The sequence below is a fragment of the Anarhichas minor genome, unplaced genomic scaffold, assembly GCF_050575085.1.
Source record: "Anarhichas minor isolate MPS153535 unplaced genomic scaffold, ASM5057508v1 ptg000025l, whole genome shotgun sequence".
Lineage (NCBI taxonomy): Eukaryota > Metazoa > Chordata > Actinopteri > Perciformes > Anarhichadidae > Anarhichas > Anarhichas minor.
In genome coordinates, this window is record NW_027466471.1 from 2,623,560 (window position 1) to 2,639,651 (window position 16,092).

Sequence of the window (16,092 nt, forward strand, 5' to 3'; positions counted from 1 at the left end):
ATAACATTCACTTTTTGAGTTCGTTTGCAGAATATCCACTATATCCAACCGTACCTTCATCTTGCCGAGGTCTCCAATCAGCTGCCCTCTTCCCTGCTCATATTTCTGACATTGCACAATAACGTGTTCTATTGTTTCCTCTTGCTCACAATAGTCTCATTTTCCTGTTTCCTGTTTACCTATTTTTTGAAGCATACTGTTTAGGCCAGTGTGTCCAAATCTAAGCCTTGATATCACCGTTTCATCTCTCCTGGTCCTTCCTGCACATCTCATGTCTCCCACTTTCCTCTAAAACCATCGTCCTTTCCTGTCTTCTTCCCATTGCTTCTGCCACCTTTCCTTCAACCTGTTTAATGATACTTTTAGTTTCTGATTTACTGAAGCTGACTGCAACATTCGTACAGCTATTTTTTTTCTGCAACATTCGTACAGTTATTTTTTGTGGCCTCTTTTGCAGCTTTATCTGCCATTTCATTCCCTTTGACCCCAATATGTGCTGGTACCCATAGGAATATGACTGTCAGACCCATCATTAGAATTCTGTATAATGTTTGTTGTATTTCAATAAGGATGTCTGGTCTACTGTCTGAATGGCTGTTCTGTAAACTGGCTAATGATGAGCTTGAGGCAAGGGCGTAGGTTTGCATAGGGTCCATAGGGACTAGTCACGACCAAAGTTTGGGAAAGACACAATTGTCCCCACCAATATTTCCCGACCAAATTCACGGTAAACACATTCAAACGGCACAGATCGGGAGCGAGCAAAGGACTTTGAAAGATAGCGGAAAGATTAACGTGAGACAACATCCGGTTTCTTCAGACGGACATCCTGTTTTCAGAATAAGATGCCAACAAAGTATGAATTATATTCACATTAAGTATAAAACATGCTACCTACATCTCGTGAGTTAAAGGGAAAATACACCTAAATTGTGTGTAAAGTGTCTTTATTCTTTGATCGCTGGGTAACCATCATCACCTCTGAGTTACAGCATTATATTGATGAACAGTAGAGCTCCATTCACATGCTCTGACATGAAGACAGACATTTAGATGAAACGTGCTGAAACATGTTATTCCTGTTGCACAACAGTGGAACATTTCACATACAGTCACACACTGAGCACAGATAGTGAAGAGATAGAACTGCTGCTGTGTAAAGGGAATACTGCTGTTAAAAATAACCTGATTTGTTTAAAGTGTTTAAAAACCAAATGTTATTGCACTTTTGTTCATATAGCAGTACTTTTGAAATAAAAGTGCGCAATACACTACTTTTGAATTCATTATTGAATTTTGCCATGACAATGAGATTAATTGCGATTAATCGCAAAAAATCCATGCGATTAATTGCGATTAAAAATTGTAATCGTTGCCCAGCACTACTAATAATTGCATAAAGGAGGAAAGCACTTTATTTGTAGCCTATTAAGTGCTGCAGAATAGATTTATTTTTAATTTTTTTTGTCTTTTTTTGTCTGCACAACTGGGAAAAGTTTTTTATATATATTTTGGATATAGAATATACTGTTACTGTATATTGGCATTTTAGCAGAACGTTTTTTTATTCATTTATTTAATTATTTATTATTATTATTTATTTGGTGCAGAATACTGTTTTGTATTTAAACTAAGGTTTTGTTACTGTTATTATGTTTAAATCAGTTCCAAGTTACACAAATGTTAATATATTTTAATAAAGTTTGCCTGGTCAACATAATATCAACCAGGGGCGTCGTTAGGCCTAAATGTTCTGCCCCCCCCCCCCCCCCCCCCCCAAATAATTTGGCATTATTGACTTAAAAGAAAAAATATATATTTTTATTTTGGTGATGTCATTAAATTAAACTATTGTTTCTCACATGGACAAGTTATTTATAACTCTAACATGCTACATATGTGCGTGCGTTCTGGTTTATATGTTTTCTCCCCCCTTCAAATTACAATCCAATAGTCTATCATCATACTTAACGATATAAAGTTGGCACTGTCAGGTCCATTCTCCATCCATTGTGTGCGGTCCCTTTAAGAATTAGGATTTGGGAGTGACGCGGATATTCTTTATTTGAGAAAAGTTCATATTTGTGTTGTCAAATTTCACTATGACCCTGAAATTCTGTCTCTTATGTTATCATGTATTGAATGCAAGCAAAACTACAGAGCAAAATCACACTCTTTCTGATTGAACCAATCTATGAACTGTCTGAAACAATGGATATCCGCGGCCCCAAGTGGGCCCCAAAAAAAATTCCGCGCGCAAACATGCCTCTCCCCTTGGGGCTAAGCCCCCCCCTTTCTTTAAATCCTAGAAACGCTCCTGATATCAACTAACACTTTTTTAGATGGCGGCAGACGACGACGACGACTGGCAGTGTCCCTACCAATGCTGAGACCAAACCTACGCCCTTGGCTTGAGGCCCATGTCCACATTACTCCGTTTTTACTCCGTTTTTGCTACGTTTACACTGAGCGGCCACACTACGCCGGAGTTTTGGAGCACCCTAAATGGAGGAGTCTGAAAACTCCCCCGAGGTTGGAGGTATTTGAAAACTCCGGGGTTTTGGTTGAGTGTGGACGGTCGGAAACGGATGTGTGTTAGAAAAAAATGACGCCCACACCCGTGTTCGCTACTGGATTGGTTATTAGAAGCCATGACGTCTCCGTCCCTATTCAGAGCTACGAGTGAGCTACGTTATTTTTAGATTATAATGAGAAGACACGCTGCTTCGTTTTACTTCTTCCGTTTGGTAGCCTTGAGAGACCTTCGTCTGTAAGTATGTCTGTATGAAGCATGAAAAGATATACGAAGATATATTATATTCGCTCTTTTAGAATAGCATTTGTGTTGTATTAAATGCTAATCGCGGTTAGCATTTCCCCAATGGCGGAGCTACACCACAGGAGCAGTATTATGGGCTATCACTTTGCAAGGCACGCATGTTGATTGAATGTTCATTCGGACGTTTGAAGGCAAGATTTGCAACTTTAAGGAGGGCAATGGACATAAACATGGAGGACCTTCCCTTTGTCATATATGCTTGTTTTGTGCTCCACAACTATTGTGAGGTTCACAAAGAAACTGTTGGCGAACAATGCATAAATGCTGCTCTGCAGTAGGAGAGGGACTTCCAGCCACATAACATAGTAGGAAGCAGCTGTTATTGGAGCGATTAGCGAGCGGCGTGACCAGCGGCATCATCAGCCCCCACGGAGCGGCTGTCTGAAGCTACAGTTAGCAATAAATGCTATTCAGAGCTAGGAGTGACAGACAACAACACAGAGGAAACGAGTGATCGACGTGTGTTGACCACATTTATGGACCCATAATCTAGTAAACGTTTACATGTAAGTGTTGATTTTAAAGTAGAGAGAGAGAGAGAGACCCACCCACAGCGCTGTAACTACGGTCTGAAAAATAAAACTTTCCACGAACTGTGTCTGTTTGAGTTTATAGAGGAAGATCTTAAGTATCAAATACAACCTTTCATTATTTAAGAGTATTTTATTACTCTGTCGTATTTTTTTTTTAAACTAAGCAAGCCATCCACTTCCTGTTTACATCGTCACGCGCATGCCCAGTGTACGTTAATGGTCACGTGCTGTCCGCCTTCGAAGGCTGCCGTGTGGCTGCAGATCAACTCGAGAATGATGCTGAAACTCCCGTGTGGACGGCGATCGTTTCTATTTGACAACTCTGCATCCAAATAGAAACGGAGTAGTATGGACATGGCCTCAGTCTGAACAAATAATTGCCTTCAATGGTCTTGTGTCAATCCACTGTAGTGCTGACATTATTATTAAGATTACATTATTCCCTGTGTACACTGATAGTCCCTCAGTGATCATTTTACCTATTTTAATATAAAATTCTGGGACAATAAATGCCACTTCGACCTTGTTTCCTAAATTCTTTGATGCATCTGTGAACACCTGGATATAACTGTCGATATGTGCCTGTATTGTATGCCGGTTTAAATGATCCGCTCTACCGTTCTTCTTTTTTAATAATGTAAAGTCTACTGTTGCATCAGGAAGTATCCACGGTGCTGTTGTTGGTAATGGGACTGTTGGACTGAAGTTTAATTTAGCTGTGCCACGTTCTGTTGCTTTCTGTGCTACTGTCCACCAAAGCTTCTTGTCTCCCTCCTCTCCTTTTCCCAGCAAGGTTTTAGCGTTTCCTGTGTTGGATGTTCTTCACTGTGTCCTTGTAGATTTGCCCAATAGCTCAATGCTAGCTGTGTTCGTAGTTCAAGCCGCATTTCACCCATTTCCACCTGTAATGCAGCTGTTGGGGTTGTTTTAAAGGCACCGCTGCATATTCTCATTGCCTGATATTGAATAATATCCAGTTTCTTGAGAGATGTGCTTGCTGCTGATCCATACACCACACAACCATAATCTAATATAGACCTAATTAATCCGCTGTATATGGCTTTCAAAGCAGTTCTATCTGCCCCCATCCACTTCCCATCAAACACCTCATTATATTTAATACTTTTTTACATTTATTCTCTACTTTATTAATATGTACAGCCCATGTGATCCTTTCGTCAAACCACAAACCTAAATATTTAAAGTGTTTTACTCTCTCCAATTCATGATTATATAGTTCTAGTTTTACTTCACTACCAATTTGTCTCCTTATAAAGAACATTGTCTTTGTCTTATCTACTGAGAATTTAAAACCCCATTTATATGACCACTCTTCTACCTTCAAAATGGCTCTCTGCAGTTTGTTTACTATGAATTCCACATTTCTCCCCCTCTTCCAAATTGACCCATCATCTGCAAATATTGACAATCCCATTTTCAATTTCACTGAACACATTTATCATTATGGAGAATAGTAATGGACTGACAATACTACCTTGAGGTGTTCCATTTTCAATACCAAACTTTCCAGAATAGCTCTTTCCTACTCTGACTTCTATACATCTTTTTAATAAAAAATCCTTTATCCTTCTATACATTCGACCCTTAATACCCAACTTGCAGAGTCTAATTAGTAACCCTTCTCTCCACATCATATCATATGCTTTCTCTATGTCAAAGAAGACAGCCACAACACTTTCCTTGTTTATCTGTGCGTTCCTAATTTCATGTTCTAAACTTAAAGCTGGATCTAATGGACTTCTCCCTTTCCTGAAACCACTCTGGTATTTGGATATATATCCTTTACTTTCTACATAATATATTAATCTTTCATTTATCATTTTCTCCATTATTTTGCAGATATTTGATGTTAAAGCTATTGATCTATAGTTCCTGGGTTCGTACAATCTTTACCGGGTTTGCGTATCAGGACTACAATGGCCTCCTTCCAGCTTTGAGGCAATTTCCCACCCTCCCAAACTTTATTATATAATTTGCGTAATATATCCTTAGAAGATTCACTTAGATTGCTTAACATTATATAACAAATCTGATCTTTGCCTGGTGCCGACGTTTTGGTTTTCTTGAGACATCGGCTAAGTTCTGTTTTTGTAAAAGGCTTGTTTAGCAGATCATTAGTATCTTCCTCTTGCTGTAATAAGTATTCATTCTCCACTATTGTAGTTTCCCTTCCCCTTTTACCTTCTTCACTAATATTATCTGAACTATGTATTTGAACAAAGGTTTTTGCCAACATCTTTTCTTTCTCTGCATCTCTCACTGCTGCTGTTTCACCATCATTTAGGACTGGATACCCAAACTCTTTTAATCCCATTCATTCTTTTTATCATTTTCCATACCGTATCCATTTTTGTCTCTCTTCCTATTGAGTTACAAAATTTCCTCCAAAATTCCTTCTTTGTATTTTTTATGATCCTCCTTACATTTGCTTCCAACTTTTTATATTCAATAAGGTTCTGAAAACTATGATTCTTTTTTAATACTTTGAAAGCTTTATTTTGAGATTTAATAGCTTCATCACATTCCTTAGTCCATCAAGGTACCATCTTCTGCTTATGCTTACCTCCCTTCTTCTGCATGGACTGCTTTGCGGCCTCTAGAATAGCTTGGCAAATAGAATCATTTACATTTTCTACATCTTCACTAATACACACTTTCTCCATTTCTTGATCACTAACCCTTCTAAATGTATCCCAGTCAGCACTGCTGAAAGACCATTTCTGTAGTCCTTCTGTCTCATATTCTTCTAAACCCTGCCCTATTTCAATCATTATTGGATAATGGTCACTTCCTACTGTTGTTCCTCTTATTAGCTCCCAGGAGCTAACACCTGCCAATGAATCAGATAGTAAAGTAAGGTCTATTGCCGACTCTGTCCCTGTTCTGATGTTAAATCTTGTTCCAGTTCCATTATTTAAGCAAACTAGGTTTTTTATCTCCATTAATTCTTCTATCACTATTCCATTGTCATCGTTACTATTACCCCATAATGTGCTATGAGCATTCAAATCTCCACAACATATCACTTTTCCTTCTAAATGTACAACTAATTCATCAATAATTTGATTTAAAGTTTCTTACATGGGTTGTAATAGTTTGCAATTGTAATCTTTCCTTCTCTTGTCCAAATTTCAATCATCACATATCCCAGCTCTGTTCCTACCTCCAAAACTTTAAACTGTATTCCTTGTTTTACAAATATTATACACCCTCCTCCATTTCCCCCACTCTATCTCTGTGAATACTATCATATCCTTTAATGACAAAGTCTAATGCTGGTTTAAGCCAGGTTTCCTGAACACATATGATTTCTGGTTTCTTTTTAAGGTTTTTAATGAATCCTTTAAACTCTTGTCCACTTCTTGCGTTCCACTGTAGTATAATCATACTGTCCTATCCCCTGGGCCTCCTGGCTTCCCATCTTCTCCGAGTCTTTTATTAATATGCTCCCAAGACATTTCTTTTATCTCAAAAAATCTCTCAGCTCCCCTCACTATTATTTAGATTCTCTCTGTTTTTTGTTTGACTTGGCCAGTACAATTTATTACATATGCAATAAACAGGATCAACACTGTCAGTGCTGTATTGGTTTCCTCGGACAGACTTGCCTCTACTCTCAAAACTTGTTTAGGTGTTTCATTCGTTACTCTTTGTCCTTGTAGCCTCTTCACAGCCTCTGCATAGCTTATGTTGTTTCCTGCTTTTACCTGTTGGATTTCCACAGCCCTCTTCCTGACTTCCCATACACCATATGTTACCCTGTGCTGGCCACCACCATTACAGCATTCATCCTGTACATTATCCTTACATTCCTCCACTCTGTGATCCGCTCCACACTTGGGACATCTCTGTTTCCCTTTGCAAACTGCTGCTATATGTCTAAACCTCTGGCATTTGTAGCAGCGAAGCGGGGGAGGGACATACGGCCTCACTGGGAAGGAAGTACGGAGTCCTGAAACTCAATAAGAACAGATAGGCTATCAACCCTTTCTCCATTAACTGTTCTTAGCAACCTCTTCATTCTGCTCACTTCTCCCCCACAAACACTCTGTTTGAGTTTTTCGAGGTCCTCGTCTACAGGAATACCTGTTATCACTCCTCGTGTCACTCGATTCTCACTCACAGATCTTTTTTCACTTATTTCCTTACAGACACTTTCTATATCCATAGTTTTGTTTTTTTGTTCTTCCGTTTTACATATTATCAATAAGCTTCCGTCCCTCAAGACTTTAGCCATTTCCACTTCTCCGATCTTCTTTCTCAATTCCCTAGACAGAGCTATGGGGCTCAGACCGATATGCTCATCTTCCTTTCTGAATTTAAGGATAATTTTAAATTCCTCCCTCACAATCTTGCTTCGAACTACTCTGTTTCCTTCATCAGAACTGTTTCCCTCCAAGCTTCTCTTATTATTATGACTCCCATTCAAACTTCCTTCAGCCCGCCTGTTCTCTCCCTTCTTTCGTCCTCCTCTCCCACCAGAGACTGTGTTCCAGCCATCACAAGCCACATCATCATCCTCATCCATTTCCTGATTTGCCACCCTAATCCAGTCACAAACCAGTTTATGCCAACCGCCAAATCAAAAAGTTGCTTTCAAGGCCAAATTATCAAACTTTTCCCCTCCCAGCTTCAACCCACCTAACTCGGCGTCTACAAGGTGGTTGTTCTGAGTGAGGAAGAAGAGGAGGAGGAAGAGGAGGAGTCAGGGGAGGAGTCACAGCAGTTACGTGAGTTACTTTATAAAGTATTAGTGAAAGTATGAAAATATAAATAATATATAATGTTCCTTCACCAGTGATGGAGGAAGTATTCAGGTCCTTTACTTCAGTAAATGTACAAATACCACATTATACTGTAAGTACTAGTACCACACTGTAGAAATACTCTGTCACAGTACTAAAACCAATCTTTAAAAGTACTCTGTTGCAGTAAAAGTACTAAAACCACACTTTTAAAGTAGTCTGTCACAGTAAAAGTACTCTGTTGCAGTAAAAGTACTAAAACCACACTTTTAAAGTACTCTATCACAGTAAAAGTACTTTGTCACTTAAAATGTACAGTAGAAGCGTTTTGAAACAGTGAAAGGAGTTGAAGAGTCTGTGATGAACTGAACTGGGAGTTGTGGTCTGAACTGGTCCAGCTGTGATGGACACTGGGAGTCTGGGTCCAGCTGTGGTGGACACTGGGAGTCTGGGTCCAGCTGTGGAGGACACTGGGAGTCTGGGCCTCCTGTGGTTCGATGATGAAGACGACGAAGAGCAGCTGCGACGAGCTCCAGACGGAGACGAAAAGACCTGAAGGACCTGGACTACCAAACCACACAGTATGTAGCATGCTAGTTAGCTTAGTATGCTAGTTAGCTTAGCATGCTAGTTTTGATGTGTATTTATATAAGTTACAATAAGTTCACTTTCTTTTGCTTTGTTGTTCAGCGGAAGCTTAATTTTCCCAAGAGGCCAGTCTGACAGGAGAAGGCCCGGCAGACCTCTGAGCACTGACACACAGAGCCAGCTGGTCCTGAGGGTCTGCTTCCTGGAGGACTCTGCAGAAGCATCCGGCTCTCCGTGCGAGGAAACTCTGCCCGCTACATCCGCCTGAAGGTGAGTCACAAGTCAGCTGGTTTGCTAAAACATATCAAGATTTAGCTCTAATTAAATCGCAATAAGCAGATAAAAAAGATGCAGAAATAACAACGTAATGATGTTGATTTGTTAAAAGTCTGAATTAATCTTTTATATTTTCTCTCTGCAAGACGACAGGCAAACAACTTTTAAACTGTTGTTTTTCTGAATGGAGTTTGGTTTGATTAGTGCTATGCTAAGCTAACAGTGTAGCAGCTAATCTCTACATAAATACAGCAGCGATGTTGTTTATACTATAGACATTCTACAGTTAGTACACATATATATATATATATATATATATACACATATACACATACATATATATATATATATATATATATTTACACATATACACATACATATATACATATACCCATAGTTTCCTCTGGTCTGTGTACTAATATGAGGTAGAAAATGAGCTCTTTAGCTAACGGTGACACATTTACATTGAGGTGAAAACTGAAATGTTGATTAATGTGCACTTTTAAATTGAATTTCATGGACTTTAAATTAAATTTAATGGGAATTTGATTAAGTTTTATGGAAATTTAATTACATTTAATGGACATTAAAATGAAATAAATTAAAGTTAAATTAATTAAAATGAATTAAATTAAATTAAATGAGAACTCTCTGGGACCACAGGAAGCTTATTTATAATTCAACAAAGTCAGAATGTCAAAGATGAGAAATGAGACTGTGATTTCAGCAAAGATCAATAAAGTTTTTACTGAGATTTGAATTTTAAACTCTGTTTCAGGGTGGAGAGGATCCTCAGAGCAATAGTGAAGACCTTCATGGTCTGCAGAGACCTGCTGGGTCTCCGTCCGGCTCGGCCATGACATCAGCTGATGAGACGGAAACCTTCAGCATGTAAATAAAGAGGAGAAATCTCAGGTGTCTGATCACAGAGAGGAGAGACCTCAGGTTTCTGGTCACAGAGAGGAGAGACCTCAGGTGTCTGGTCACAGAGAGGAGAGACCTCAGGTGTCTGGTCTCAGAGACAAGAGACCTCAGAAGTCTGGTCACAGAGAGAAGAGACCTCAGGTGTCTGGTCACAGAGAGGAGAGACCTCAGGTGTCTGGTCACAGAGAGTAGACACTTTCTGGGGGAAACCTGGTTTGCTTAGGAGGGACGGCATTCATCCTACTTTGGATGGAGCAGATCTCATTTCTGCAAATCTGACCCAGTTTCTGTATGGACCTGGTCCATGACAACCCAGAGTTCAGACCAGGAAGCAGAGTTGCAGTCTTACACACTTCTCTGAGCTTCCATTAGAGCAGTTACTCACCCAAAACCACATAGAGACTGTGTCTGCCCCACGGCCACTTAAATTAATTAAATCAAAAATAAATGGTCAAGGAGTTAAACAAAGTAACCTAATCCACGTTAAAACTACCGCAACAGTGCAACAAAATAGGATAATTAAATGTGGACTCTTAAATATCAGATCTTTGTCATCTAAAGCTGTACTAGTAAATGAGCTAATATCAGATAATCATATTGATCTATTTTGTCTTACTGAAACCTGGCTGTGTAATGAAGAATATGTCAGCCTAAATGAATCAACTCCTCCAAGTCATATTAATACTCACATTCCTCGAGGCACCGGCCGAGGAGGAGGAGTAGCAGCCATCTTTGACTCAAGCCTATTATTAAACCCTAAACCTAAACTATAACTCATTTGAAAGCTTGGTTCTTAGTCTTTCACACCCAACGTGGAAAACAATACAGCCAGTTATATTTGTTATAGTGTACCGAGCCCCAGGTCCGTATTCTGAATTTCTATCGGAATTTTCTCAGTTTTTATCAAGTCTAGTCCTTAAAACAGATAAAGTGATTATTGTAGGTGACTTTAATATTCATGTGGATGTCGAGAACAATAGCCTCAGTACTGCATTTATCTTATTATTAGATTCGATTGGTTTCTGTCAGAATGTACAGAAACCCACTCACTGTTTTAACCACACCCTCGACCTGGTTCTGACTTATGGCATTAACATAGAAGATTTAATAGTCTTTCCACAGAACCCTTTTTTATTGGACCATTATCTAATAACCTTTGAATTCCTACTAGCGGAGTGTACAGCGGTAAGCAAGAGTTACTACACTAGATGTCTATCTGATGGTGCCGCAGCTCAATTTAAAGAAGCGATTCCGTCTATATTTAACTCAATACCATGCTTCAATATAACAGAGGACTCCTGTGATAACTTTAGTCCTACCCAGATTGATCATCTTGTCGATAGTGCTACAAGCTCACTGAGAAGGACACTAGACTCTATTGCTCCTTTAAAAAAGAAGTTAGTAAAACAAAGGAGGTTCGCTCCATGGTATAACCCTCAAACCCGCAAATTAAAACAAACATCGCGAAAACTTGAAAGAACATGGCGTTCCACTAACTTGGAAGAATCTCGGTTAGTCTGGCGAGACAGTCTTAAAACGTATAAGAAGGCCCTCCATAATGCCAGAGCAGCTTATTACTCATCGTTAATAGAGAAAAATAAGAACAACCCCAGGTTTCTCTTCAGCACTGTAGCCAGGCTGACAGAGAGTCACAGCTCTGTTGTGCCGAGTATCCCTATAGACCTCAGTAGCAATGACTTCATGAACTTCTTTAATGATAAGATCATAACTATTAGAGAGAACATAAACAATGTACTGCCCTCAACTGGTACCGATCTTTCCGCAAATAGGGTAACCTTAGAAACAGCTGTAAATCCTGATATATGTTTAGATGGCTTTACTCCCATCGACCTTGACAAATTGACTTCAACAATTTCTACGTCTAAACCTTCTACCTGTCTCTTAGACCCTATACCGACTAGGCTGCTTAAAGAAGTGCTATCATTAATTAGCACGTCTTTATTAGATATGATCAACCGGTCTTTACTAACAGGCCATGTACCACAGTCCTTTAAAGTAGCTGTGATCAAACCTCTTCTTAAGAAACCCACTCTCGATCCAGAGGTGTTGGCTAACTATAGACCGATCTCTAACCTTCCCTTCCTCTCTAAGATCCTTGAGAAAGCAGTTGCGAATCAGTTGTGTGACTTTCTGCGTAACAATAGTTTATTTGAGGATTTTCAGTCAGGATTTAGAAAGCATCATAGCACAGAGACAGCTCTGGTAAAAATAACTAATGACCTTCTAATCGCATCAGACAAAGGACTAGTCTCTGTTCTTGTCCTGTTAGACCTTAGTGCTGCGTTCGACACTATAGACCACTACATCCTGTTGCAGAGACTAGAACATTATATTGGCATCAAAGGAACCGCATTGAACTGGTTTGGATCCTATTTATCGGATCGATCTCAGTTTGATTATGTAAACGATGAAGCTTCGATGAAGACCAACGTCAGTTATGGTGTTCCACAAGGTTCTGTGCTTGGACCAATCTTGTTCACCTTATATATGCTTCCTTTAGGCAATATTATCAGAAAACACTCTATAAACTTTCATTGTTATGCAGATGATACTCAATTATATATATCGATCAAACTAGATGAAACCAATCAGCTTGCTAAACTGCAAGCATGTACAGCAAGGACATAAAAACCTGGATGACCTGCAACTTCCTGATGTTAAACTCAGACAAAACTGAAGTTATTCTACTAGGCCCAGAACACCTCCGGAATCAGTTATCTAATGATATAGTTTCTCTAGATGGCATTGCGCTGGCATCCAGCAGCACCGTAAAGAATCTTGGAGTTACCTTTGATCAGGATTTGTCTTTTAACTCTCAGATAAAACTAATTTCTAGGACTGCCTTTTTTCACCTACGTAATATTTCAAAAATCAGGCACATCCTGTCTCAAAGCGATGCAGAGAAATTAGTTCATGCATTTGTTACCTCTAGACTAGATTACTGCAATTCCTTATTTTCAGGCTGCTCTAATAAGTCTCTTAAATCTCTCCAGTTGATTCAGAATGCTGCAGCTCGTGTACTAACAAGAACTAAGAAAAGAGATCATATTACTCCTGTATTAGCTTCTCTGCACTGGCTCCCTGTAAAATCTAGAATAGAATTTAAAATCCTTTTACTTACCTACAAAGCCCGAATTGGTCAGGCACCATCATATCTTAAAGAGCTTATAGTACCATACTGCCCTACTAGAGAGCTGCGCTCCATTAATTCAGGGTTACTTGTGGTTCCTAGAGTCTTAAAAAGTAGGATGGGAGCCAGAGCCTTCAGTTATCAAGCTCCTCTTTTGTGGAACCAGCTTCCCGTTTCAGTCCGGGGGGCAGACATTTAAGAGTAGGCTTAAGACTTTCCTTTTTGAGAGTGCTTATAATTAGGGCTGGCTCTGGTTTGCCTTGGACCGGCCCTTGGACAAAGTTGTATAGACAAAAACTACAGGGGGACTTCCTCAGGATACACTGAGCACCTCTCTCCTCCTCTTCTTCACCTCTGTCTGTATGCATTGATGTCCCATTAATGCTCATTACTAACTTTACTTCTTCCCCGGAGTATTTGTGCTTTCTCGCCTCACAGGTTCCTATGACCGCAGTTCTATCTGGACACTGGTCCTTCAACCAGCCATGGCCCTGCTGACACCTACTACAATCTTCATTATTAACATTATTAATCCACTTACCGATACCATTAGTGCACATTAATGACTTTGTCTCTTCCCCGGAGTCCTTGTGCTTTCTCTCCTCACAGGTTTCCATGGAGCATGGTTTCATCTGGACCCTGGTCCTTCCTCCTACCATGGCCCTGCTGACTCCAACTGCTAATATCACTTTTATTATTATTCGCATTACTATTTCATATTACCGATACCATTAATGCACATTATTGACTTCACCAGAGTGTCTGCTTTCTCGCCTCACAGGCTCCTGTGTATCCAGGCTATACCTGGACCAGGTCTTGCCTCCTGCCGTGGTTCTGTCATACATTGAATGTGCTGTAATTCACTTATCCTGTTCTACACATGACATCTATTGCACTTCTGTCCATCCTGGGAGAGGGATCCCTCCTCTATTGCTCTCCCACAGGCCTCTTCCTCTTTTCTCCCCGTTAAAGGGGTTTTTTGGGGAAGTTTTTCCTGTTCCGATGTGAGGGTCCCGGGACAAGAGGATGTCAAATGTGTACATATTGTAAAGCCCTCTGAGGCAAATTTGTAATTTGTGATTTTGGGCTATACAAAAATTAATTGAATTGAATTGAATAGAGACCTCAGGTGTCTGGTCACAGAGAGGAGAGACCTCAGGTGTCTGATCACAGAGAGGAGAGACCGCAGGTGTCTGGTAAGAGAGAGGAGAGACCTCAGGTGTCTGATCACAGAGAGGAGAGACCTCAGGTGTCTGGTCACAGAGAGGAGAGACCTCAGGTGTCTGGTCTCAGAGAGAAGGGTGAAAAATAATTCTTGCAAATGTATGATTTAATAATCTCAGAGAATGTGTTATTTTTTCTATAAATGTACATCTTTTATTTTGTAAATTTAAAGTTTTTTCTCACAATATTTCACGTCTCCGTAACTACTATTATTCTTTACCTAAAATGTCCCGAACATGCCGTCATCATCCCACAGAAAAAAACCCAACTTGAATAAAAATAAATAACCTGTATAACTAAAATCAGAATAACATATTTACTGCAATAATTTATACAAAATTCTGATGTTTTTGTTTGTGTCGGATACATTTTGATTTATTGAACAAATTATTTTTGATATAATAATATTATCGGTATTATCATTTTTACTACGTGTACAATTAGATTGTTTCTGTCCAAAAGTAAAATCCGTCGAGACGCTGTCACTTTATTTATGTTGAACAAACTGACGAGTTATATTTTTATCTTTAATATATAAAAGTCCTGCTCCTCTATGGAAACAGAACCATCATGACTAGAAGTAGAGAGAACTAGAACATGTCTTTAATGCAGAATAACAGTTAGAATGGAAGTTATAGTGGAAATAAATTGAGTCTCTATGGCTATAAATATTATTTACATTTTAACATCCTCTACTTCAGCCTCTCCTCTCTGCTCTGTGTTCAGCAGCCTGAAGTTTTACTGATTTGTTGTCACATGACTGTTGGTCTCAGATGAATCAATCATGACTTCATAGTTTCACTGAGGAGCTCACAATTTAATGTTTTTTACACAATCTGATTGACGAATTATTTGTGGAGAGATTTTAAATGACACGTAGAATAAAATGTTTTTGATGAATTATCACTGCTGAATCGTCTCCCTCGGTTCAGTCTGACAGGAGGAGACGCGGCAGACCCCGCCCCGGCGAGGAGCCGACCCACCACGTCCTCAGAGTCTGCATGCTGGAGGATTCCCAGTCAGACGGTTGCCCAATTTTCTCATTTCCCAGTCTGATTTGACCCGTCAAGTCGTGCTGAGGCATTGTGACCCCCAACTATTCTGTTCTGCAGTCTAACATGACTTCAACTTATCCTTGTCTGCAGTCTAACATGACTTCAACCTATCCTTGTCTGCAGTCTAACTTAACTCCAACCTATCCTTTCCTGCGGTCTATCGAGATCCCCTCTATCATTTCTGGGATCGGTTGAAATCCCTCTATTCTTTACTGTGATCTATCTAGACCCGCACTATCCTGTTCTGCGGTCCATCGAGACCCTACTCTATCCTACTTGACTTCTCTTAACTCTGGTTTAACGTCAACTCATGAAATATCACCCTAATAAGTTCTACCCTTCAACTTTCTCTCATGACTAATTTTTTATTTTGCTTAGGAATTCTCTGCGTTAGTAGGTAAGGTATTTATTTTATTCATATAAAATAAATCTCTTTTGGGGGATTAGGCTTTATCTGACTTCAGCATCACTACCTCTGTTATCCTACTTCAGGATGGAGTCCAATCGCCAAAGACCTTGCACTATTCCTATTTCATGCATGTTTAGTAAATTATTGTTAAATTCTAATAAACTCTCTCCTGATTGAAATAACCATAATTTGTCTGAAATTTCCTGAATGATTGTTTTATGGTTGGTTTCACCAGATCATAAAAACAAACTCAACCGTCACGTTTGATCTTTCTCTTCATTTATTTAAGGAAAAAGATGTTGAACTGTATGCTGACCTGTAGACAAA

General features: G+C 39.4%; 1 long non-coding RNA gene across 1 annotated transcript; it reads left to right on the forward strand.

Moving 5' to 3' along the window:
- The first annotated feature begins 1,796 nt into the window (after positions 1–1,796).
- LOC142957326 (uncharacterized) lies at positions 1,797–16,025 on the forward strand. The gene is made up of 3 exons (XR_012956102.1): positions 1,797–8,719; positions 8,829–8,996; positions 9,781–16,025. It is a non-coding gene; the product is annotated as an uncharacterized LOC142957326 (long non-coding RNA).
- The last annotated feature ends 67 nt before the right edge of the window (positions 16,026–16,092 follow it).